This window comes from Odocoileus virginianus, chromosome 8 (assembly GCF_023699985.2).
Source record: "Odocoileus virginianus isolate 20LAN1187 ecotype Illinois chromosome 8, Ovbor_1.2, whole genome shotgun sequence".
In the NCBI taxonomy this organism is placed as follows: Eukaryota; Metazoa; Chordata; class Mammalia; order Artiodactyla; family Cervidae; genus Odocoileus; species Odocoileus virginianus.
In genome coordinates, this window is record NC_069681.1 from 79559003 (window position 1) to 79584960 (window position 25958).

At 38.8% G+C, this 25958-nt stretch overlaps 1 long non-coding RNA gene across 19 annotated transcripts in view; it reads right to left on the bottom strand.

The window, feature by feature from the left end:
- The window catches only part of LOC110127127 (uncharacterized), a 603755-nt gene that overhangs the window by 531324 nt on the left and 46473 nt on the right, over window positions 1-25958 (bottom strand). The window contains exon 3 of one of the 19 annotated variants that reach the window (XR_011489154.1): window positions 12767-12886. The exons of the other annotated variants lie outside the window; for them this stretch is intronic. This is a non-coding gene — a long non-coding RNA (uncharacterized lncRNA). The remainder of the gene's footprint in view (window positions 1-12766; window positions 12887-25958) is intronic. 19 annotated transcript variants of the gene reach the window in all.

Below are 25958 nucleotides of genomic sequence, written 5' to 3' on the forward strand. Positions count from 1 at the left end.
ATAGTAGAGAGTATTTTGTCCAGGTGCAATGCCTAGAACTTCTGCAGTTATCTTGTGACCAGGAGGAACAATATCTTAAAGAAAAGCCAGTATAATAAAGATGGTAGGATATAAAGATGAAAAGAACTCAGATCCTTTATATCAATGAACTGCTGAATTAACCAACCCTAAAGCTGCTTCATATCTGGGCTTCTTAAAATAATACATATATTTACCACTCAAGTCAATTGAATGGTATGAAAATTTTCTATTATTTGCAATCTAAGAGCAAATGCAAAGTTGCATTCTAACTACTGTAGAACTTATGTTTATCAGAGCAAGACATATGAGAAGTCTCTTATAATACCCATGTGGATTTGATGGAGAAATCCACATTGAAGGACAATTAAATTCAATTGACTGAATTAAAAAACCACTTATTTGAAACTGAAGGACAAGAATAAAAGAAACAAAATTGAAAAGTTAATGGAAACTATTGAAGACCAGAAAAAATCTGAGTCCAGCCCCAATAGGACAAATTATTAAGAAACATTTTAGGAGGCTGTTTTGTCTCCTAAATGAGCCTCTTTCTCCTTCATTTATAACTTGTTCATATATGTGTGTGCACATGCACAAACACACAACCTATTGTTATAGATGGCCAGAATATTTCACACTCTTCAAGACTTTCTTTACAAGAACACAAACTAGCTATAAACAATAACCACTGTGTATTCAATTACTGTAGAAATCACCAATAGGCCAGAGAGAGTAACTTTGTACTTTAGCCTCTCCAAAAAGTCCTGTGCCATGATGATGGCAATGCATAATAAAACACTTGAAATTAAAATATAACCTCTATATAATTTTCCTGTCCTTCAACAGCCTGTTTATTTTACTTTCCAATGCCTTCTCCAATTCCACTCCATGTTCCCTTTTACTAGTCATGCTCATAAATTTGTTAAAGCATGAGATGTAAGATTTACGCTAATTCTTAACTGTACAGAACTAAATATATATTACATGTTTTCTAGAAAGCTTAACAATTTAAAGCAATCATATGTGTTCAGAATTAAAGCTACGTATCCACTTCGTTTGAGGGTGACATAGAGATGCATTGTCTTCAGAATACAGAGAAGAAGCCAAAATTATGATCTACCAAATCTTACTTCAAACTCAAAGACCCATTCACTGAAAGTGAAAAACTGGCTAGTAAAACCATTGACTAAACAATAAAATTCATAATACTAGAGCTTTATTTTGTTACCACAACAAGGCCTCAGGTTAACTCCTCCACATGAATGAGCTCTTGGTAAATATTCTCAAACCTTCTCAGTTAGAACTGGTTGTAAAATCAAACTAAGAATCAATGTGAAAACTGAATGCCTGAAAATTCATGTATGAGCCCTAGAGAAGACAGATTTAAATATTAACGTAGAATTTTGAAAATGTGATTATGAGCACGTGAGTAGCTTTTTTCATCTAAGCTTAAACAATCCAGTCAAGAGGCCACTAATCTCTATGCTCTGACTCTGGTGGCTTTAGTGACCACTTCCTTTTTCATCTCTAAGAGAAAATTATTTATAAGAAATATAGTGTTCAGAGTATCCAAAATAATAGCCTATGTCATGTCTTCTATGATTTACAGGAAATTTTCCTGTTGGTACCATGTGTTAAATACAGGAAAAGGAAGAATGAACATTACATCAGATCATATGTATATATGTAATGGATTATAGGAAAGTTTCAAATGCTAAATTTTAAAATTCTATTCAATAATAACTCACTGAGCACACATTCTATGTAATGTTATATATTTTATGCTATGTATTGATTTTTTTAAAGTCACATTTATCAGAGTCCTGCACTCCAAAAAATCTTGTAACACCCTCGTAAGGGAAGTATAATTGAATGGCTAAGAGAAATGAAATAAGTCAGTCACAGAGGCATCAATACTGTATAATTCCACTTACATGAGGTATCTAAAGTAGCCAGCTCTAAGAAAGTAGAATGGTGCTTGCCAGGGGCTGGGAGATTGGTAAATGAAGAATCGCTGTTCAGTGGTTCATGAAGTTTCAGTCACTCAACATGAACAAAATGTAGAGATCTGCTATGATAGGGTGCGTGTAGGTGGCAATACTGTAAACTTACAAGTTTGTCAAGAAGACAGATAACACATTATATGTTTCTTAACCACAAGAAAAGCAAACATTATGGAAATATGAAATTTCTTTTTTATAGAGATAAGAAATTTGGATAGCCACAAAAAAGAAACTTGTAATTCACTCTGATTCACAAACTTCAACACTTTAGTGATTAACTTTAAGCATTAATGAGATGCTACACAGTTCACAAGTGATTGCAAAACGTCACTGATTACTCTCCACATCTGGGAGCCTCTCTGGTTCAAGAGCATGGGCTTTGGAATCAGTAGAGATGGTGTTGAATCTCACCTCTGCCACTTCCATGTTAATACAATAGCTGATGAGGGAGGACAAGGGACCTACAGAGTTTGTGAATCTGGGTTTTAATCCCAGGTATACCACCTTCCAGCTCTGCATGACCTGAAAAAAGATACTTAATCTTTGTTCCTCCATCCTAGATTGGCCTGACAATATTTCTATGATGACGAAATGAGATAATGCCCTTAAAAGTGTTTGGCACTGAGAAGTCACTCTGTAAATATCATTTGAAATGCCACATGTTCTTAGAAAGGCTTTTTACAACGCTGCAAATTAGAGCTTCGGGATAAAGAAGTAAGATAACAATATCTAACTCATTAAGGTGATTGTTAGGATTAAATAACAGACAAACAATGGCTCAAAAAATGGCAGCTTAATATTATTTGTTGTTCAGTTACTAAGTCATGTCTGACTATTTGCAACCTCATGGACTGCCGCATGACAGGCTTCCCTGTCTTTCATTATCTCTTGGAGTTTGCTCAAATTCATGTCCATTGAGTCAGTGATGCTATCTAACAATGTCATCCTCTGCCGCCCTCTTCTCATTTTGCCTTCGATCTTTCCTAGCATCAGGTTTTTTTCCAATGAGTCAGCTCTTCAATTAGGTGGCCAAAGTACTGGAGCTTCAGTTTTAATATCAGTCCTTCCAGTGAATATTCAGGGTTGATTTCCTTTAAGACTGACTGCTTTAATCTTCTTGTAGTCCAAGGGACTCCGAAGAGTCTTTTCCAGCACCGCACATTGAAAGCGTCATTTCTTCAGTGCTCAGCCTTCTTTATGGTCCAACTCTCACATCCAAACACAACTACTGGAAAAACCACAGCTTTGAGTATGTTGACTTTTGTTGGTAAACTCATGTCTCTCTTTTTAATATGCTGTTTAGGTTTGTCACCGCTTTCCTTACAAGGAACAAGTGTCTTTTAATTTCATGGCCACAGTAACTGTCCACAGTAATTTTGGAGTCTAAGACAATAAAATTTGTCACTGTTTCCATGTTTCCCCCTTCTATTTGACATGAAGAGATGTGACTGGGTTGCCATGTTCTTCGCTTTTTAAATGTTGGGCTTTAAGACAGTTTTTTCACTCTTGTCATACACCCTCATCAAGAGGCTCTTCAGTTCCTCTTCAGTTTCTGCCATTAGAGTGTTAACATCTGCATATCTGAGGTCGTTGATATTTCTTCCAGCAATCTTGATTCCAGCTTGAGATGCATCCAGCCCAGCATTTCACATGATGTACTCTGCATAGAAGTTAAATAAGCAGGGTGACAGTATGCAGCCTTGTTGTATTCCTTTTGCAATTTTGAACCAATCAGTTGTTCCATATCCAGTTCTAACTCTTGCTTCTTGACCCACATACAGGTTTTTCAGGAAATAGGTAAGGTGGTCTGTGATCACTAATATCTGCCCTAGGCATGAAAGTAGTCATACACATGTCTGCAATTGTCTATAATTCCTAGTAGTACATGTGGTATGGACACAAGCATTTACCAGCATATACAGGTACCATGTGTGTGTGTGTGTGTATGCATGTGAAATCACTTCACTGTGACCCCACGGTGATCTTCAGACTGCGATCCTAGGGTAATTTGGTTTGGATTTTAAACTATTTGGGTATTTATCAAATTTCTACATTAAGCACATATTGGTTCTATATTAATTTCTTTTTTAGATCTTCAAATTGTTCAAGTAATTTTTTTTTAACAGGATGTTATATTCACTCTGGGGAAAGGGGCAAGAGGTAGGGAATAAAAACACAGGCCAATAAATTTTAGGTGCTTTCATTTCTTTTTCCAGGAGGCACATATATTATTTGAGTTAGGAATATCTAAGTGCAGGTGAATTCTAAATCTCTTCAAGTTTGGTTATGAATAAGAATATGAGCTATTGTCTCCTATGGAAATACAAGAACTTGAAAGAAGATTTCTGTGAATGACTTTTTAAAAAATAATCAATTTTTGTCAGTATAAATAGCCAAGGGCCTGGAAATAATGACTGCACTTGAAAGTGCCAGTCTTATGGTGAGTTTTTAAAATTTTGAAACAGTTTAGTGACATTTTTCTTTTTTTCACTAGTTTGTATACTGCTGAGTCATGCCCACTCTTGAAGCTGGTTTTGATATTTTTAAAGCTCCTATGTTTTTACAAAAAGTAATTACAGGTGAAAAAGCATGTGAACGTGGTTTCACGGCTGAATTTCTTGCTCCTGGAGGCTTAGTCTCAGAATTGGAAACCTTAAGCTTCAGAGAGTCAGGAACAAACGGCCCAGATGTTGCTCTCCCTTTAGTGAGCTCTGTGATATGAGATAAGTCATTTTCTCTGTTCCTTTTCAGAATTTCCACATTTATAATATGAAAATATTCCATTACTGTCCTCCTGGGCATGATATGTGAGGATAAATTGAGTACAAAATGCAAGATGTATAACCTGACAGGAGGCCATCCTTCCTACTGGGTCTCTCTTCCAGAGGATAGTGTACAAATTCCTCTGAAGGTGTTAACTGATAATTAGGATGTTAACAAGCAGCTAGGGAGTCAGTGATGCTTGAATTTCTAAAACTAAATTAAGTGGTGGTGGTTTAGTCGCTAAGTCGTGTCTGCCTCTTGCAACCCCATGGACTGTAGCCTACCAGGCTCCTTGGTCCATGGGATTTCCTAGGCAAGAAGGCTGGAGTGGATTGCCATTTCCTTCTTGAATGATCTTCCTGATTCAGGGATAGGACACACATCTCCTGTGTTGTAGGCGGTGTCCAGCATTGCATCTGTATCTGGCTACAGTTTCCCATAGCCTCACCCAATGGTATCCAAACTAAAATTCATCAAGAAAATCACTTTGCCTTTCATAAATTAGCATTCAACCACAGCTGAGTGAATTTGTCACCTTGCTTATAACTGATGTTTGTGTTAACTTTCTCCATCTGGATTTGAAAAAATCAGCTAGGCCCCCACCTGCTTGCTGGTTCCCTCTAGATCTGTAGTTTAAGAAACTCATTCTGGATGCAGAATGGAAAATGAATTGGAGAGAAACAAAAGCAGTAAGCAGGCAAAGGTTGCCTGGACTGGATGGTGGCTACAATGACGAAAGGAAAAAAACAGATCTGTCAACTATTGGTCAGGATTCTGGGGGATGATTTAAAGTGGGTGATGAGGGAGAGAAAAAAAAAAACAAACTTCCAAGCTTTTCATCTAAGGAGGTGGGTAGGTAACACTTCTGTTTACAAGGAGACATCAGTTCAGTTCAGCTCAGTCGCTCAGTCGTGTCCAACTCTTTGCGACCCCATGAACTGTAGCACCAGGCCTCCCTGTGCATCACCAACTCCCGGAGTTTACACAAACTTATGTCCATCTAGTCAGTGATGCCATACAGCCATCTCATCCTCTGTCGTCCCCTTCTCCTCCTGCCCCCAATCCCTACCAGCATAAGGGTCTTATCCAATGAGTCAACTCTTCTCATGAGGTTGCCAAAGTACTGGAGTTTCAGCTTCAACATCAGTCCTTCCAATGAACACCAAAGACTGATCCCTTTAGGGCGGACTGGTTGGATCTCCTTGCAGTCCAAGGGACTCTCAAGAGTCTTCTTCAACACCACAGTTCGAAAGCATCAATTTTTCAGTGCTCAGCTTTCTTCACAGTCCAACTCTCACATCCATACATGGCCACTGGAAAAACCATAGCCTTGACTAGACGGACCTTTGTTGGCAACGTAATGTCTCTGCTTTTTAATATGCTATCTAGGTTGGTCATAACTTTCCTTCCAAGGAGTAAGTGTCTTTTAATTTTGTGGCTGCAATCACCATCTGCAGTGATTTTGGAGCCCAAAAAATAAAGTCTGACATTTTTCCACTATTTCCCCCTCTATTTGCCATGAAGTGATGGGACCAGATGCCACGATCTAAGTTTTCTGAATGTTGAGCTTTAAGCCAACTTTTTCACTCTCCTCTTTCACTTTCATCAAGAGGCTTTTTAGTTCCTCTTCACTTTCTGCCACAAGGGTGGTATCATCTGCATATCTGAGGTTATTGATATTTCTCCCAGCAATCTTGATTCCAGCTTGTGCTTCTTCCAGCCCAGCATTTCTCATGATGTACTCTGCACATAAGTTAAATAAGCAGGGTGACAATATACAGCCTTGACATACTCCTTTTCCTATTTGGAACTAGTCTGTTGTTCCATGTCCAGTTCTAACTGTAGCTTCCTGACCTGCATATAGGTTTCTCAAGAGGCAGGTCAGATGGTCTGGTATTCCCATCTCTTTCAGAATTTCCCAGTTTATTGTGATCCACACATTCAAAAGCTGTGGCATAGTCAATAAAGCAGAAATAGATGTTTTCTGGAACTCTCTTGCTTTTTCGATGATCCAGTGGATGTTGGCAATTTGATCTCTGGTTCCTCTGCCTTTTCTAAAACCAGCTTGAACATCTGGAAGTTCACGGTTCACGTATTGCTGAAGCCTGGCTTGGAGAATTTTGAGTAATACTTTACTAGCGTGAGATGAGTGCAATTGTGCGGTAGTTTCAGCATTCTTTGGGACTGAAATGAAAACTGACCTTTTCCAGTCCTGTGGCCACTGCTGAGTTTTCCACATTTGCTGGCATATTGAGTGCAGCACTTTCACAGCAACATCTTTTAGGATTTGAAATAGCCCAACTGGAATTCCATCACCTCCAGTAGCTTTGTTCATAGTGATGCTTTCTAAGGCTCATTTGACTTCGCATTCCAGGATGTCTGGCTCTAGGTGAGTGATCACACCATCATGATTATCTGAGTCGTGAAGATCTTTTTTGTACAGTTCTTCTGTGTATTCTTGCCACCTCTTCTTAATATCTTCTGCTTCTGTTAGGTCCATACCATTTCTGTCCTTGATCGAACCCATCTTTGCATGAAATGTTCCCTTGGTATCTCTAATTTTCTTGAAGAGATCTCTGGTCTTTCCCATTCTGTTGTTTTCCTTTATTTCTTTGCATTGATCGCTGAGGAAGGCTTTCTTATCTCTCCTTGCTATTCTTTGGAACTCTGCATTCAAATGGGAATATCTTTCCTTTACTCCTTTGCTTTTTGCTTCTCTTCCTTTCACAGCTATTTGTAAGGCCTCCTCAGACAACCATTTTGCCTTTTTGCATTTCTTTTCCATGGGGATGGTCTTGATCCCTGTCTCTTGCATAATGTCACCAACTTCTGTCCATAGTTCATCAGGCACTCTATTAGATCTAGTCCCTTAAATCTATTTCTCACTTCCACTGTATAGTCATAAGGGATCTGATTTAGGTCATACCTGAAAGGTCTAGTGGTTTTCCCTACTTTCAATTTAAGTTTGAATTTTGCAATAAGGAGTTCATGATCTGAGACAGTCAACTCCCGGTCTTGTTTTTGCTGACTGTATGGAACTTCTCCATCTTTGGCTGCAAAGAATATAATCAATCTGATTTCAGTGTTGACCATCTGGTGATGTCCATGTGTAGAGTCTTCTCTTCTGTTGTTGGAAGAGAGTGTTTGCTATGACCAGTGCGTTCTCTTGGCAAAACTCTATTAGCCTTTGGTGGGGTGAGGAGGGTGGGGGTGGGGGTTGCTCCTCTTGGCTGCCGCCCTTGACCTCGGGTGTGGAAGCACAGCGGCTGCGATCGACCATGGAGAAGTGTGGCTGAGAGGAGCTACCCCTCGCCCAAGGTCAGGGGCAGTGACCTGAGCGTGCCAGGCTGGGACGGCATAGGAGTGGTGGAGAGGAGCTATCCCACGTCCGAGGTCAGGGGCGGCGACCGACACGAGCTACCCGCCAAAGACGAGCTACCCCACAAGGAGACATATGATGTTTAATTGCAGACTTTGTGAAGCTGAGACACCCAAGAGGCCACTAAGTAGAGATGTCCAGTAGTTTGGACATTTGTGTTTGGAGGTCCAAACTAAAATCTGGAGTGGATAAAATGATTCCAGTATCATCAGCATATAGCTTTCAATTCTACAATCTTTCTGAGAGAGTAAGTTGAGCACAAATAACCAGAACCCAGAGGAAGGGCTATATTTAAAAATGTTAGAGAAGAAAAGGAGCCTTTGGAAAATGCAGGGAAATTCTACTGGAGGGGGAGGGAAGAGACAAACCAGGAGAGTAAAATTCCTAAAAATTTGTCCGAGAAGGAGAGTGTTGTTAGTGCTATAAAGTGGTGCTGAAAAGTGAAGTAAGATAATTACTGAAGTGTCCATTAGTTTAAAGGACATGGAGGCTACTAATGATCTTGCAGAAAGCAGCTTCAATGGAGACAAAAAATAAATGACATACAGTGCTTTGCGGAGAAAGAGCGAAAGAAGGAAGGGAGAGACCAAGTATAGAAATGTCATTCACTAAGTTTGCCAGTGTAGGAGAGGTGGGAGACAGAAATGAAATGAAGATAGGGCATGACTGAGAAGATGAGACGTAATGACATTAATTAGAGAGCAGTTCTAAGGCAGCCATGTATACAAATGTCAACAAATGTGTATCAGTCCAGCAACAGCAGGGCACAGCCGAAATCAGAGTGAGGGAGCATCTGTCCTGGGCTCCAGTGACAGCAAAACAAGTACCAACATGTCGTGGGAGTCAGGAGAAGAGAGTTAAAATTCTCACTCTGGCACTGACTAAGGTATTCTCATCTGTGAAATGGGAACAATCCTTATTTTTTTGAGATAATCTATACAAGAGTACTTGCTATCTAGCAAAAAGTTACCACACATTAGTTTTTTTTTCTCCTCTTTCTTTTCAAGTTAAAACAAAGAAGCAAGAGGACTTTAATAGTAGAATGTAGATCCATAAAATATAGAGAACTTACATAGAAAAGAATTTTGCATTTTCCCATTTAAAATGCACTCAGCCAATGTTCTATGAAAACATCAACACTGTATATTTTATACCACTTTAAATTTGTTCTGCTGTTTCATTTTAGTCTCACAACAACTCTATGAGGGAAGTAGAACAAGTATTATCATCACTTGTTAAAGATAAAGAAACTGGGGCATGCCGAGGTCAGGGAACTGCCCATCCTCGATAGTTAGCAGTGAAGGCTGGACTCAAGATGGTCCCTGGAGTCAGTGCTTTTTTTAGGAGCTTGTACTATACAAATAAAAACTATCACAACTGCAGTCACAGTGGCACATCGAGAATAATATTTAAGTGGGGAATTATTTGGAACTTACTCCTGAATTTTTAGAAATGAAAATATTAAGTTTTATTCAGATGAATTTCATATCATCCTTACAACTAATTCCTTGGGATTGAATCCTCTTTGCCTCTGAGACAGACCAAGTGTTTGCCTTTAAACCCAAAGGGACATAGGAGGAGAGAGATTTAGTCCCCATAACCCAGCTGCAAGGCAAAGAAAACAAGAAACCTATCCAAGAGAGTCACAACAACCCAGGAGAAGAAGTTTGGTTAAAACACCAGAAGAGGGCTTCCCTGGTGGTCTAGTCGTTAAGAATCCATCTTGCAATGCAAGGGACACTGGTTCAATCCCTGGCCCAGGAAGATCCCACATGCCACGGAGCAACTAAGCCTGTGCACCACACCTCCTGAGCCCACATTCTAGAGCCCATGAGCCACAACTACTGAAGCCCACGTGCCTAGAGCTCATGCTCCACAAGAGAAGACACTGCAATAAGAAGCCTGCGCACTGCAACTAGAGAGCAGGCCCTGATCTCCACAACTAGAGAAAGCCTGCATTAGCAGCAGCAGACCCATCACAGACAATAAACAAACAAATAAATCTTAAAAAATCCAGGAGAGAATTTCTAGCAAAATGGAACTGTAAAAGAAGACAGGTATCAATCCAAACCAAAATACTACTATTGTTACTACTGCGCTACTACCATTACCAACACCACCATCTGTCATTACAACAACAGTAATAGCAGTACATGAAAGAAATTCAATTTAATCACATATTCCCCTAAAAAGGAAAAAAGTGTGATTCTCACACTTAAAAGATAAAAAAGAGAACTAAATGAGTAACCTAGAACATCAAGTGGGACCAAAGAAAAGGAAAAAAAAAATTACAAAGGACTAGATATTATGAAAGAAAACATAAGACTAGATAGACAGATCCAGGGAATGTAATTCCAGGAATTCTAGGAGAAAAAGGTTACAGATTCAGAAGAGGAAGTAATTGTGCACATAAAAGAAAAATAATGTCCCTGAGTTGATGGAAGAGAATAGATGTAAAGGGCTAAGTTCCCAGCAGGACACACATTTGGCATATGCAGGTAAAATTCCTGCACTTATGAAAAACTCTTACAAGAGTTTTATGAAAGAAAGATTAAGTTCAAAACAAATCATCAGAAAAGCTTGGCTTCTCATCTACACACAACAGAGGGACCCAGAAAATGACAGACCACTTTCAAATGATGGAGAGTAAAGGACAGAACTCAGGAATCCTAAAGCCATCCAAGGTGCCATATACCAGACAGATCAAAAGAGAAATATTTGCCCAAAAGCAGGAATTCAGAGAACTCCCAATGAGAAGTATACTGGAGATAAATCTACAACCAGACAGTAAATTAACAAGAAAGACCACAAGAAAAGGAAAGATGAAGATGAAAGGAACATGCATATTTAAATTTAACTAGATAATAACTGTGAATGGGCAAAATATATCCTAAATAAAGATTCTTGAAGTAAAACAGTTATGCTTAAAAGGAAAAGCTAATAAGAGTTTGGAAAGTAAAATTGAGTATGCATACGAAAGGACCTTTATGCTCCAAAGAACTGAGAGAACTACAAATAAAGCAACTAACAATCACTAAATTAATAATAACTTAAAAAAGTTGATGATATCTATTGCTATTAGGGATGTTATAAAAAAGAATTTCCCACCAAATTGGTGAAAACACAAATGCTAGCGTGCGGGGGGCAATTTGTATGTATATTATTTTTTTACTGAGGTATAGTTGACATATGGGGCTTCCTCAACAGCTCAGCGATAAAGAAACCACCTGCAGGGCAGGAGACTCAGTAGATGCAGGTTCCATCCCTAGGTTGGGAAGATCCCCTGGAGATGGAAATGGCAACCCACTCCAGTATTCCTGCTTGAAAAATCCCAGGAACAGAGGAGCCTTGTGGGCTACAGTCCAAAGCGTCTCAGAGTTGGACACGACAGAGCGAATGAGCACACAGTTGACATATATGGCTTCCGAGGTGGCTCAGCGGCAAAGAATTCATCTGCAATGCAGGAGACTTGGGTTTGATCCCTGGGTCAGGAAGATCTCCTAGAGAAGGAAACAACAAACCGCTCCGGTATTCTTGCCTAGAAAATACCATGGACAGAGGAGCCTGGCGGGCTACAGTCCATGGGGTCCCAAAGAGTGGGACACGACTCAGCAACTAAACAACAACAACAAAAAGTTGACATATAACATTATACTAATTCCAGGTGTACAACATAATGATTCAGTATTTTTATATATCCTGAAATGATTACCACAGTAAATGCATCATTCTTTTCTTTTTATGAGAAATTTTAAGATTTACTCTCATAGCAGCTTTCAAATATGCGATACTAAATATGGTCAGTACTATAGAAGCATTGACATTTCAACAATATTAATTCTTTCAACTCATGAGCACAGAATAGCTTTCTATTTATTTGTGTCTTCAATTACTTTCACTAACATCTTACATGTTTTCATGTCTGACTCTTTGTGACCCGATGAACTGTAGCCCACCAGGCTCCTCTATCCGCGCGATTTCCCAGACAAGAATATTGGAGTGGGTTGCAATTTCCATCTCCAGGGGATCTTCCTGACCCAGGGATCAAACCCACGTCTCCTGTTTGACAGGCAGATTCTTTACTGCACCACCTGAAATTTAGTTTATTCTTTTTATGCAATTGTAAATGCCATTGTTTTCTTAATTATTCTGAGAGTTCCTTATGCCTGTATAGAAATGCAACAGCTTTTGGTATACTGATTTTGTATCATGCAACTTTAATGAATTCACGTACTAGTTCTAACAGCTTTTTGGTGAAATTTTTAGGGTTTTCTACATCTAATATCATGTCATCTGCAAACAGTAATAGTTTTACTTCTTTTTTCCCAATTTAGATGTCTTCTATTTCTTTTCTTGTCTAATCACTCTGGCTAGGGCTTCCAGTACTATACTAAATAAAAGTGGGAAGAGTAAGCATCTTTGTCTTGTTCCTGATCTTACAGGACAAGCTTTCAGCTTTTCACTATTGTATGATCTTTGGTTATATGCATCTTAGGTCCAGCAATAACACTCCTAGGAAACAAAAATTTCCAGTACATTTAAGAATATGATGTTTACACAATATTCTTTTAGTGGCAAAAGATGGAATCAAAGAAAGACCCACCTATTTGTGAAGAGTTGAATAAACTGCAGCATATCCACAACATGGAATCGTAAGCAGTCATTAAAAGTATGCATTTGAATTAGATCTTTACCAATTGATTTGGATTGATTTCCATGATGCCTAGTAAATGAGAAAAGCATAGCAACATAACAAAGCTACACATAATGGGATATCTTTTTCTTAAAATGAAAGTGTCTCTCCTAAAACCCTGATTACTATATGGCATGTGTGTGTATGTGTTTCCTTTCAGTTCCTCTACTCCTCTTCACATGACTCCGTGCCTGAAATATTTATCATTCCTTTTTTTCCTTTTATAAAGTCCTTATTCATCTTCCCATGCCTACCTTTACTCCACTTTTCCAGGAAGACTTCTCTAGTCCTCTAGCTGAAGTTAAGTCCGCTCCTTATTTGCTTCCTTAAAGCTTTTCTCTCTTTCATGAATATTATAATAATTATTTTAATTGTTTATCTTTCCCACTAAGGTAACCAGGGACTGGCAGACCAGGGACTGTCTATGTCATTCACCCCCACTTTCTTGCATGGCTCCTAACATATTCTAGGAACTCAAAGCTCAATCAATATTGACTGAATGAATGATTGATTCCCTTGTAAGGTTCTCAAGGACACAGTCAATATGTAACTTCTTCTACATCTAGAGTAGAGTCTAGGCTCTATTGCCTAAGCAGGAACTACCAACACTTATTAAGTTAATATATGAATAGATGAAAAGTCATAGTTATGACACATGAAAGATCTACCTCCCATAGTAGACTTGAATAATATTCAAGATACTAGAACACTTATGGCTTTTAAGGGAATGGGAGCTAGTAAATAAGACTTTTATGGATAAGTTTCATTTACTAAAGTCTGATTTGAGACAGATTGATTATATCACTTTTCCTCTATAGATCACTTGAGGGATGAATGTAGTTACAACTAGAGTCCTTGCTGAAGAGATGTGTTATGCAGCCCTACATAGTTTGTGACAGCATATCCCCACCCCCACCTGCAGTTGCTTAGATAAAGCATGGACAATGACCCAAATGTTTCTTATTCTCCTTAAATTTACAGTTGAGAAACTGAGAGACTCTAGAGCCAAAAGAACAAACAAAATCAGGGCCAAATTACTGATATAGCAGGGCAAAGCCAATGATAAGTATATACAAGAGAACAAAGACACCAATGTATAGCAGAGAGAGCATATAAATGGAGCAGATGTACACAAATGACGGGTTATCTAGCACCATAAGAGACAAAGTGAACAACCTCATTTATTTATCCACTCATTCAAATATTTGCTAAACCTACTAGGATCCCTACATTACCATAGATGCTAGGGATTCAACAGCAGATGGGACAATAAAAGCCCACGCCTTCATAGGCTTGTTTCTTCAAAAAGGACTGAGAGGAACTGATTATAATAAATGCCACAAATGTTATGATAGGGAAAGTTCAGGATACTATGGGAACATAAAAGTGGGAAATCCAACCCCACTTAGCTGTAGGGGAGACTTTGCAGTTCCAATTTCTTTGTGGCCCTGTTGTATCTCATTTCCTGTTTCTAACCCTATGACAATCCTCTTTACCCCTTATAGAATAGGGTCTATTTTTTTTTTTTTCCTACTTGAACCAGAGTACCATCACCCTTTTGGATGTTCTTGTTTTAGGAACTGTCCCTTCTCTTCCTAGTGGTGACGGGGGAGGCTGTTGCACAAAACCCACCCTTGGTGATTTACAATCCCTTTCTGGAGACTGATTAGAGAATTGAGAGTCTCTGCCCTTCTGAGATCTCAAGCATGAAGGGACTTTACAAGGTTGGGAATTGTTGGGACCGTTCTCACCACCATTTGGGGGAGGCTTGCCTGAGCATGAAGATACCACAGAGGACGAAGAGCCAAGAAATGCTGAAAAAGATAACGATTCCTCATGACAACTTTCCTAGCATCTCTAAGGCTTTCTAGTTGCATGAACCAATGAATTCCTTTTTTTTTTTTTTTTCCTCTTAAGATTAATGAATTGCTTTCAGTCAACTGAAGAGTATCCTCATCGTTCAATATCAGCTATTCTGGATAACTGTTCGAGGCACAAATAATCCTTGACCAAGATGGTTTAGTGGGATGGGTGGTGGGGAGGACAAAATTGACTTGTTTTTCCCTTACTCTTTTCCAGGTTATAATAACTCACTGGCATAATATAGTTCCTCACATAGCTTCCTGTGCTCCTCCTGCAATTTCTGTGAAGTGGCTGTTACTATCCCCATTTTGCAGTGGTGTTCTAAGGTTGATCCGCTACAAAGTGACTGATTTGGTACTTGGAATGTCGTTCTGACAACGATACACACTTCTGATTCCAGCTTTCCCTGAATCCAGACCCCTCATGCCAACGCCACCGTAATCAGTACTAGCCCCTTAAGATGCCAACTGAAAAATGCCCAGTGGGAAATTATGAACCTATGTAATTATCTTTTTTGAGGAATCAAAATCATAGCATAAATTTTATTATCCAGCTAGAGTCTAATTTTCATATGCAAATTTTTGATAAGTTAATAGTATAATCAGACTTTTTAAGAACCTTGAATCATTTTTAATGCAGTAATTTTTTGTATATTTTGCAGTATTTTGCAGTATTAATGCTTATTTTTTTGGAAACTTGGCAAAAATATCTGGAAATGGTTACAGCAATAATCACACATAGGTATTTATCAGACAATGGACAGAAAGATCTCTTTTATCCAGATTCCTTTTTCTCATAAAGACACAGGAGTCCAGAACCAAAATAAAATACATAAAACTGCCACCATTTTTTAATGATATATTCTCTATACTGCTATGAAAGTGGTCTTAAAGCTGCAGGATTTGGGGAACAGAATTCATTTTTTGCTCCATTACCCTAAAACATTCCAAAGAAATATTTAGTTTGGATTGAAACATTTAAAATACTATTTATTTTAAAATTTCACTGATGACTAAGTTTATGTTAAAATAAATTACTTCATTTTCTTGACAATTTAATAAAATTAAACTCTCTCTTTCAAACTTTGTTATATTTTTAGTACACTAGAATTTCACTTGGATACCATCTTGTTGCTTTTGTGCTGGGGTTTGAAGAATGACACCAACAATTACACCTTTGCAAGCCCTCCACTAAGTTACCTGCTAAAAATAAGCCAGAGTCCATCAGCACTCAATACACTTTTATTTTGATGAGCTATTAGGTAGAGTTTTATTTTAAAATTTAAATCTTACCATTTGCTACACATAATGCAGTCTATAATCACATATTACAGACACTGAAACACAATGTCTTCATTAAAATATTACCCTAATTTTTACATGAAGCAAAATTTTTAAAAAAGACTAAAATTCTTTTCCAAGCCCATTCTGAAACCCCTTCTTGGTTATTATAAGATAAATCTAGTTAAGAATTGTGAGGGGGCTTCCCTGGTGGTTCACTGGTAAAGAAGCTGCCTGTCAATGCAGGAGACATGGGTTCGATTCCTGATTTGGGAAGATCTCACATGCCTGGTGGGCTGCCATCTATGGGGTCCCACAGAGTCGGACACGACTGAAGCGACTTGGTGGCAGCAGCACATGCCACACAGCAGCTAAGCCTGTACATCACGATTGAGCCTGCGCTCCAGAGCCCAGAAACCACAACCACCAAGCCCAAGTGCCGCAAGTACTGAAACCCTCGCACCCCCGAGCTCGTGCTCCACCAGAGAGGCCACTGCTATGAGAAGGCCACAGACTACAACTAGAGGGTAGCCCCCACTTGCAGCACCTAGAGAAAAACCCGCAAAGTAATGAAGACACAACATAGCCAAAAATAAAGAAAAATTTTTAAATGAAAAATTTTTTCTGAACTTATTTTCATCTCGCCCATACAACAGTCAAGCATGAAAAAGACATGGCAGATTCAGTTCTAAGACACTCTACACAATAGGATTTTGAAGATTTCTCATCTCTCAAAATTGAAGACACTTCATACTTTTTAAAAGCAGGCACCTTTGTACCTCCTTGAAGAGTCATCATCAACTGCTAATACCTGCCACAGATAAATTAGATTTCTTATTAGAATGAAATGCTAAAGGCGTGGAGTAGAGAATCAATGAATTTTTGGAGGAGTAGGAAGGAGGGAAGAAGACATGTACAGAATGACTGCATGGAGCTTTGAGCAGGCAGGGAGCATCAGAAAAGCCCTGAGTCACTAGACTCCCAGGACTAGGGAAGGAACTCAATAGAAGATAGGACACGTTAAGGGACCTAAAGAGAAACCCACAAGAAATTCCCCTGAATTCTCATTTTTGATGACACTAACTGTATTTAGTAATATTTTCAAAATGCAGCATCAGGATCTTGACATTGAAAACAGACTCTGGAACTAAACGGAAAAAATTATTCCCTTAATTAAGCTCACAGAGATAGTTGACTGACTTTGGTGATGAAACTTAATTTATTCTTTTCTTCATTCTCTCATATACACACTCTGCTACACCTTAGTGAACAAGCTGAAAATTCAATAAATAAATGCACTCATTAATGATTTAGTATAACCCAAAAGGAAAGGAAAGCTGTCGGAGCCACTCCACATGTCTCCCACTTTGCCAAAAACAATTACAACAATGCAGAATTGATGGTGTGAATTCGACCATGAAGGGTGGGGGGCTAGGGACACTGGGAAGCCGCTGCTCTTCAGCTGCTTCAGTTAGAGCAACACTGAAGTAGCCATATCTCTGGCCTTAGAATTTGCACACCCACTGTGACTGGGAAGCTGCTGCTACTGCTGCTAAGTCACTTCAGTCGTGTCTGACTCTGTGAGACCCCATAGATGGCAGCCCACCAGGCTCCCCCGCCCCTGGGATTCTCCAGGCAAGAACACTGGAGTGGGTTGTGATTTCCTTCTCCAATGCATGAAAGTGAAAAGTGAAAGTGAAGTTGCTCAGTCGTGTCCGACTCTTAGCGACCCCATGGACTGCAGCCCACCAGGCTCCTCCGTCCATGGGATATTCCAGGCAAGAGTACTGGAGTGGGTTGTCATTGCCTTCTCCAGACTGGGAAGAGAGGGATTTAAATATATTCATGTTAAGGGTTCTTCCTTCTTTTCCTTCATTTTGCACCGAGATGTTCTAGTAAAACTCAAGACATCAGCTTAGAATATGTTAATGCTCATAAATTGAATTGCTCACAGAAGGTGATCAATTTTTAATGTTTACACTCAAGATGTTCTTTTTAATTAACACTTAGCTACATTTGTACTCTCTGTTCGCTGCATAAAATGTCTGGACTTGCAGAGAACTGCAATAAGTTGTAAGACATCAAACTGCAGTCATTTTCAAAGCTGCACCCTTCAACTAAAGCAAAAGGGCTTAGCTTCAGAGGGTTGACATCATAAAGAAACCTAACTTACTCTTAGGAGGTGGTGGGAAGCTACTCTGGGTATGTAGATATTTTTGGAAAGTTACCACATTCCTCATATGGAGGTGGAAATTACTCATTCATAAATGCCTGTGATGCATCCTGAGGCATATATGAAAAAATGAAAAGTGATTTCCAAATTTAATGAGCAAAGCTCATTAAATAAGAATCCACTGATTTATAATTAATGTTAATTGATCACTTGTTAGTTACATAGGACTATAAAAAACAGATTGTTTACCAGCTTATGACCTTGAAAATCCACCTACTCATCAGTAAAAATAGAAACGATACCTGTATGATGATTTCTTATGACGATTAAATAACATATGTGAAGTGCTTATCAAGGCTTTGCATATATTAGATACTAAATAAATACAAGTTTCTTTCCTGTGTTATCACTGTGCTCTTTTACACTGTGCTTCTTAGTACTTTTTCTCTAAAAATGGGAATAAGAGTATAAAAAAAGAAATTATATATATATGCATATACGTATATGTATACATACTACACACACACACACACACACACACACACACACACACACATATTCCCAGGTGGCTCACTGGTAAAGAATCTGCCTACCAATGCAGGAGACACAGGTTTAACCCATGGATCTGGAAAATTCCCTGGAGAAGGAAATGGCAATCTACTTCGGTATTCTTGCCTAAAAAAATCCCATGGATGGAGGAGCCTGGCAGGTTACAGTCCATGTGGTCATACAAAGTTGGACACGACTTAGCGACTGAACATATGTACAGTATATATATATATATATATATATATATATACACACACACCAAGAGAATGTTATTCTCTCACTGTGGAGAACGTTACTTCTGATACAGTCTGAGGTCCTGCTCCAAGATAGAGACACTTTGGGGAAGCAGACCCAGGATTTTGCAGACTTTTGCAAAGAAAAATGCATGCATCATTTGAAGAAAAACTATTCTCAGTAGAAAACGGATATTCTCAGATGAAGATGAACAGATTGGTTTTCATGGTGGTATTGCCAAGTCCACAGAAAGTAAGAACGGAAGAGTATAAAGAGAACATAACTTAAAAAAAAATAAGATGGATTCTTCTCATCATTATAATCTATCAGAATTTTGTTAAAGATCTGTAAGAATATCTCTAGCCAAGAGATTTCCAAGTTTTCCTAGTTTGATGGGAGAGGAAATTTCAGGCTTTGAGAAGATAGTAGTGAAGAAGAACATAGTAGTGAAGAAGAACTGGCACCAAATAGGGTGGGGTGGGGCCAAGACAGATTTTTCAGATTGATGAAGTGTGATTTGGCAAAATGGATGGAAATTTTCATCTCCACATATGCTTGAACTAGTTGCTAGGCTGGTAAAAATTAAATTATAAATGTATAATTTTTACTATTGGTGCACTAATCTGCCTAGAAAATTCTCAAGATACATCTTTGGAATAAGCATCTTAAAGTGTGAGTTTCTCCATCTATAAATAACTTCTGCCTTTGTGTAATTCCAGTAATTCACAGAAGTCTTACTTTCAGATGTCTATGAAAAAATTTGGTATATGCCTTATCAAAATTACTACTTAAACTCATAAAGTCAGTGGTGCACTAAACAGGACAATGAGTGTATATATCCTTAGAACCAGAGCTGTGAAAGAGCTTCCTGGGCCACTATTCCTGGGATACCCATTATAATTTGCCACATGTTGAACTAGAAAAAAATTGTCTTTATCTAGCCAAAATTAAATCCTCTTGTATTCTACCCATTTTTCAAGTACTTTCTAAGTAGTATTTCAATGTGAACAAGATTTCTAACTGCAAGACAGAATATAGCTATATCAGGATTTATTTTCTGAAGTAAATGATTCAAGAGTGTTAAGAAAGTAAGGCACACACACACACAAAAATAGACTTAAATAACTTTTTCATTAGCCTGACTATTAGTTTTGAATCTGGAGATATGTGGATGAAATGATGATGCTTTACAAATAAGAAAATTTGATCAGCAAAAATTCTTTCGGCTTGGGACTTTAAAATGGCTCAGTCTGAATTAGTACCGGACATTCCCAGAAATTTTTATATTCCATTTTGTTAAGCTATTTCAGATTTACTTTCTATCATATTTGAACCACTGTAAGTCAAACAGGCTAGTTATACCATCTAACCTCTGTAAGAGCAAACAGCTGAAGTGTAAAATAATAACCCTGATCAATGCTTTGTAACCTTATAACACATCAGACTCAGCTGAGCAGCTTTCAAAAATATGCATATCTCACATGGGTCATATCCCAGTATTAATAGTTTTAACAACTCTACTCAGTTAATTTTAATATGCAGACAGGATTAAAAACTACTACTTGGGCTACACTGCTTGTGCTACCATTTTTAAGTAGGAAAGAGCCCGACAGAGGGTTATGTCCATTCCAGTTCCCTGAATATTGAAAGCAGTCAATAAACATTAGTTCCTTAATCATTTCAATTCATCAGGGGTAGGCAAACTTTTTCTGTAGTAGGTCAGATAGTAAATATCTCAGGTTTTGCAGGCTATAAGGTCTCCACTGCAGCTACTCGACTCTGCTGGTCTCCACTGCAACTACTGGATCCTCTTATCCTGGTGCAAAAACAGCTATAGGCCAATGGCTATGTTCCAATAAAATTTTATTTATAAAAACAGATGGGACCTCCCTGGTGGTCCAGAGGTTGAGACTCCATGCTTCCACTGCAGGGGGCACAGGTTTGATCCCTGACTGGGGAGCCCACATGCTGCCTGGCACAGCCAAAAAAACAAACAAAAACAAAAAACAGGTGGCAGATTGAATTTGGCCCATTAGCCATTGGCCATAGTTGGGTAAGCCTCACCTCTCAATTTAACTCTTACAGACTTTTGCAATTTTATCATTGTAGCTTTATAGTTTAAAAATATTGTTTATTGCAAAAAATATTGTCATGGATTAAACAAAGTAACCACTATACATGATTGTTAAAGAAACTGCATAAATAAGAATGACCAAAATAATAGCCTTTGCACTTTAGATGAGATTACTATCTCTAATGATGTCAGTTATCAGTGAATCTTATTAAGCTCTATCTAGGCTAGCTAATATAACTTTATAAACTATGCCTACTGGGTACAAAGTGATTAAACAGAAACCCCCTAGTGTTGCTACTATTAGAGGAAAGGAGCTGTTTAATTGTTTTCAGAGAAAGTACCATGGCCAACGGTAGGAAATACAATGGAAGGTGTAACAATTGCCTCTTTCCTCTCCAGGAAAGACATCAGCAATCAGTTATAACTGAACCTGGATGTGGTTTTGCAATATTTCTTAATATTACTCCAGGCAGTCACCACAAATCAGAATTATCAGATAAGATGAAATCTATGTGATGTTCTTGGCACAAGAAGAGATCTTTTTCCAGCTCAGACAACAAACAGGAAATTACTCTTCCCTCCAAGAGTATAAATGCCCTTCCCAACACTGAACAGAAGAGTGTGCTGATCTTGCGGAGGGAACACAGAATTGCCTGTTCATGTTAGCACAGCAGAAAACTTCAGGAAGCCACCCTTCATTCAAAGCGGATTTCCCCAATCAATCAATCCATTAAAATTTTTGTTATTAAAGTTTTATAATTTGAGCTCTTGCAAAGGAAAACAGTAAAATCTTTCTTATCATTTATATAAAATAAAGCTTGAAGCAGAGATTTGGGGGCAGCTGGTATGAGACTAGAGAATGTAGGGCACAAAGAAGATGACCAAGATGGGACCAGAACTTTTCACTTTGCCACTCTGACATGACTCTGGCTGTCATGGGCTATCACCTGGGCAACCATGGTTCTCCTCCACACGTTCTCCTCCAGCATATAGATCAGTTTCCTCACATGGTGGTCTTAGGGAACATTCCGAGATAGAAAAGATGAAAGCTGCAAGGCTTTGGAGTCCTAAGATTCAGAATTTATACAACACTGCTTTCCACTAATTGAAGCAAGATTCAAGGGGTGAGAAAAAAGACTCTCAACAGGCAGTGCTACAAAATATTGGGGCTATCTTTCCCAACCTTCTACTCATGGTGGAGCTATAGTCTTATTAACACCTTCTTTGGTTTCTTCATAAAATCCTGAGTTACGCTCTTTTAATTTCTAAGCATGAACAGCAGGACGTGATGGCCTCTCTCACACTGCCTTAAGATTCTGATGCCAGGGACTTCCCTGGTGGTCCAGTGGCCAAGACTCTGAGCTCCTAATGCAGGTTCCACCCCTGGCCAAGGAACTAGATCCCACACGCCTCAACTCAGAGTCCACATGTGCCACAGTGAAGATAGAAGATATGGCACCTGCCATAACTAAGACCTAGCACAGCCAAACAAATAAACAAAATCTGATGGCCAGAGTGTTGAAAACAGATGAGGTTGGTCTAATGGAATTCCTTGATTTTGGACTTTGATGCTCCAGAACAGTGAGACAATAAATCTCCATAGTTTTAAGCTACCTGTTCTACAGTACTTTGCTACAGCAGCCCTAGCTAACACAATGTGTGACTTGCTTTGCCCAGCGATGCAGGGCTGGAATAGCAGTATGCCAGCCTACAGCCTAGGCCTTAAGAAACTGCATGCTCACTTTTTCACCTGCCCTCTTACACCTCTTCCACTGTTATGAGAAAAGTATTCTCTCATACCATCCTGCTGATCTAAGGAGCCTGAAAGACACTTGAAGCAGAGACACACCAGCCAAGCCTAACCCCCTGCAGATACAACAACAGTATGTTGCTTCTGTTAAGCCATAGACTTTTTGTCTGGATTGCAATACAGTCATGGGTAATTGATTCAAAGGTTAAGTTTAAGATTAGATAAATTCCGAAAACAGGGCTGCTGTTCTCAGTTGCTTCAGTCATGTTTGACTCTGCAACCCCGGGGACTGTAGCCCTCCAGGCGCCTCTGTCCATGGGATTTTCCAGACAAGAATACTAGAGTGGGTAGCCATGCCCTCCTCCAGGGGATCTTCCTGACCCAGGGATCAAACCCACGTCTCCTGAGTAACATCCAATTTAGGACTACGACTTTCTTTTTTCTTGCATGTGCTTTGCTTATTCCACTAAAAAAAAGTCAACTATTGAAAAACACTCTTCTCTACTTCCACCCGCACACCCAGTTCTTTTTCCCTCTAGTGAAAATAATAATGAATAAGTACTTGAATGGATTAAAAACCTACTAGTCGGTTTTCTTTTAACTCAGGCCAGAAAGACTGCTACATAGTTCCATTCCTCAATTGCAGTTGCAAAAATCTGCACTGTTTTCAGGAGCCTAATTTTATCAGCCAGGCTATGTCTCCCCTCCCCAAATGTATTGATATATAATTGACAAAAATTTTATATATTTAAGGTGTACAATATGATGATTTGATAAAGACTACTTAAGAAACCTTGAGTTTTAGCTATAAAAATATATTTTGTTGTTGTTGTTGCTAACTAAATAATGTGATCCATTTAAAACACACAGAATTACAGCATATTTTTTGAACAGATACACAGTAGATCTCTTTGGTACTCTCAGTATTCAGTAAGCTGCCTAACCTCTTAATTTTTGATCAGTTGAGTGAAATCAGACTAGTCAGTGCATTAGTTTTCTAACGTTGTCGTAACATAGCACCACAAATTGGGTGGCTTAAAACAACAAAAATTTGTTGTCTCACAGTACAGAGTGTTAGAAGTGCAAAATCCAAGTATTAGCAGGGCCACACTCCCTCTGAAACTTAGAGAGACGAATCCTTCCTGGCTGCTTCTGGCTTCTGGTGTTTCCCAGGATTCCTCAGGGCTCCTTGGTTTGTAGCTGCTCCTGTCCCTGCCTCTGTCTTCACATGACTGCCTTCTTCCTGAGCATCTTTCTTCTCTTCTTACAAGGACACCAGTCAGATTAGATTAAGGGCCCACTCCATACTGCCCACTGAAGTATGACCTCATCTTGACTTTAATTATAACAGCAACAGCCCTATTTCCAAAAAAGGTCACTTTCTGAGGCACTGGAGGTTCAGATTCAATATAATGTTTTTGAGAGGCACAATTAAACCTGTAACAATTGGTTTTCAATTCTGTTTTGCATTTTTAAACCCAAGTACCTTTTCTTCAGACAAGCTTTTACCCAGAAGTATAAATCAGGAAAATAGTTTGAAACACAGCTGCTCTTGTTGAAAGAACAGCAGGTACTCAGAAACCTGCCCATTCACCCACCAAGTCCCCTTTTCAAAACTCCCGAATCCAGTGGTGACTCGGGAACCTTGAATCATAATCTTTAAAACCACTGGCCTATTTAAACTCTAGCTTTAAATGATTTTTCTTACAAATATAAAATATTCTTAAAGATTACATTTTCTCTCAATTATTGTGTTGAGTAACACTTTCTATCAGAAAATCAAATTTTATGTCCCAAATCAGCTACTCTATAAGTGATTAAAATTTCTCTAAGAAGCTACATTTTAGGTGGCCAATTCTATTTCATCTCATTTCTGCATATACCTATTAGATTTATCTTAACTGTGCAGTAAAGAGTTAAGTTAGCAGGTTTGGGATAGTCTAATCTTGTACCTTCCTAAAAAATTAATGGCCCTTAACCAGCTATCCTTCAGACTCTTGAAATATCTTGCCTGATAAGAGTGTTTATATACCTGTGGCTTTGGGACTTGCCAGATAGTTGATCAGTGTGATTTATAGTTGGGGTCTGGGCCATGCTGAATCAGTATGACCTCTGGGGGTAGCTAGAGATGAAATAACTAAAGTCAGTCATATGCGTGAGTCCTATCCAACTCTTTGGGACCTCATGGACTGCAGCACGCCAGGCTCCCCTGTCCTTCACTGTCTTCCAAAGTTTGCTCAAATTCATGTTCACTGAGTCAGTGATACTATTTAACCGTCTCATCCTCTGCTGCCCCCTTCTCCTTTTGCCTTCAATCTCTCCCAGCACCAGGGTCTTTTCCAATGAGTTGGTCCTTCATATCAGATGGCCAAAGTATTGCAGCTTCAGCTTCAGAATCAGTCTTTCCAATGAATGTACAGGGTTGTTTTCCTTTAAGATTGACTGATTTGACCAACCTGCAATAGCAACTCTAGACATTAATGCTTGAGTGAGTTCCCTGATAGGCAACGCACTGTGTGTATCTGTCCTGTCATTGCTGGGAGAATTAAGCTCTGCCAAGTGACTCCACTGGGAAAGGACAACTAGAAATTGATTCTGGTCTCTCCTCTCCAATTTGTGACCTTTCTGCCTTTGCTGATTTTAATCTGTATCCTTTGGCTGCAATAAACAATTACTATGAGTATAACACTTTCTCTGAGTTCTGTGAACCCTTTTAGCAAACTGAGTGATCTTGAGGACCCCTAAACATGGAACTATCTGTGCTAATATACCTGAATGGAAAATGCAAGACTGTGATATAACTTCTGTATTAAGTATATGTGTGATAATTATACAGTGCTTTGCTATACATTACATTCATTTAGGTTTGTACGTATGTGGAAGTTTCCTAAACCTATGTATAAGTAGTCAAGTCATTGAAACCAGTGAGGTTCTGAGTCAGGACCCGTCCACCCATTTTGCTAAAAGGGTATCAGCATTACCATTGGCTAATCCAGTCTTTATAGGGAATGGATATGACCTTAACCAGTCCCACAGAAAACTTGCCCTCCAGGCTCTTACAAGACCAGGGTTCACAATGTCTGCTGAAGCAGTTTCTAGTTATAAGACTCTGAGAAAATTCTGTAAACTCTCGGAGACTTTGTTTCCTGCATGTAAACAGAAAAACAATACATGTCACA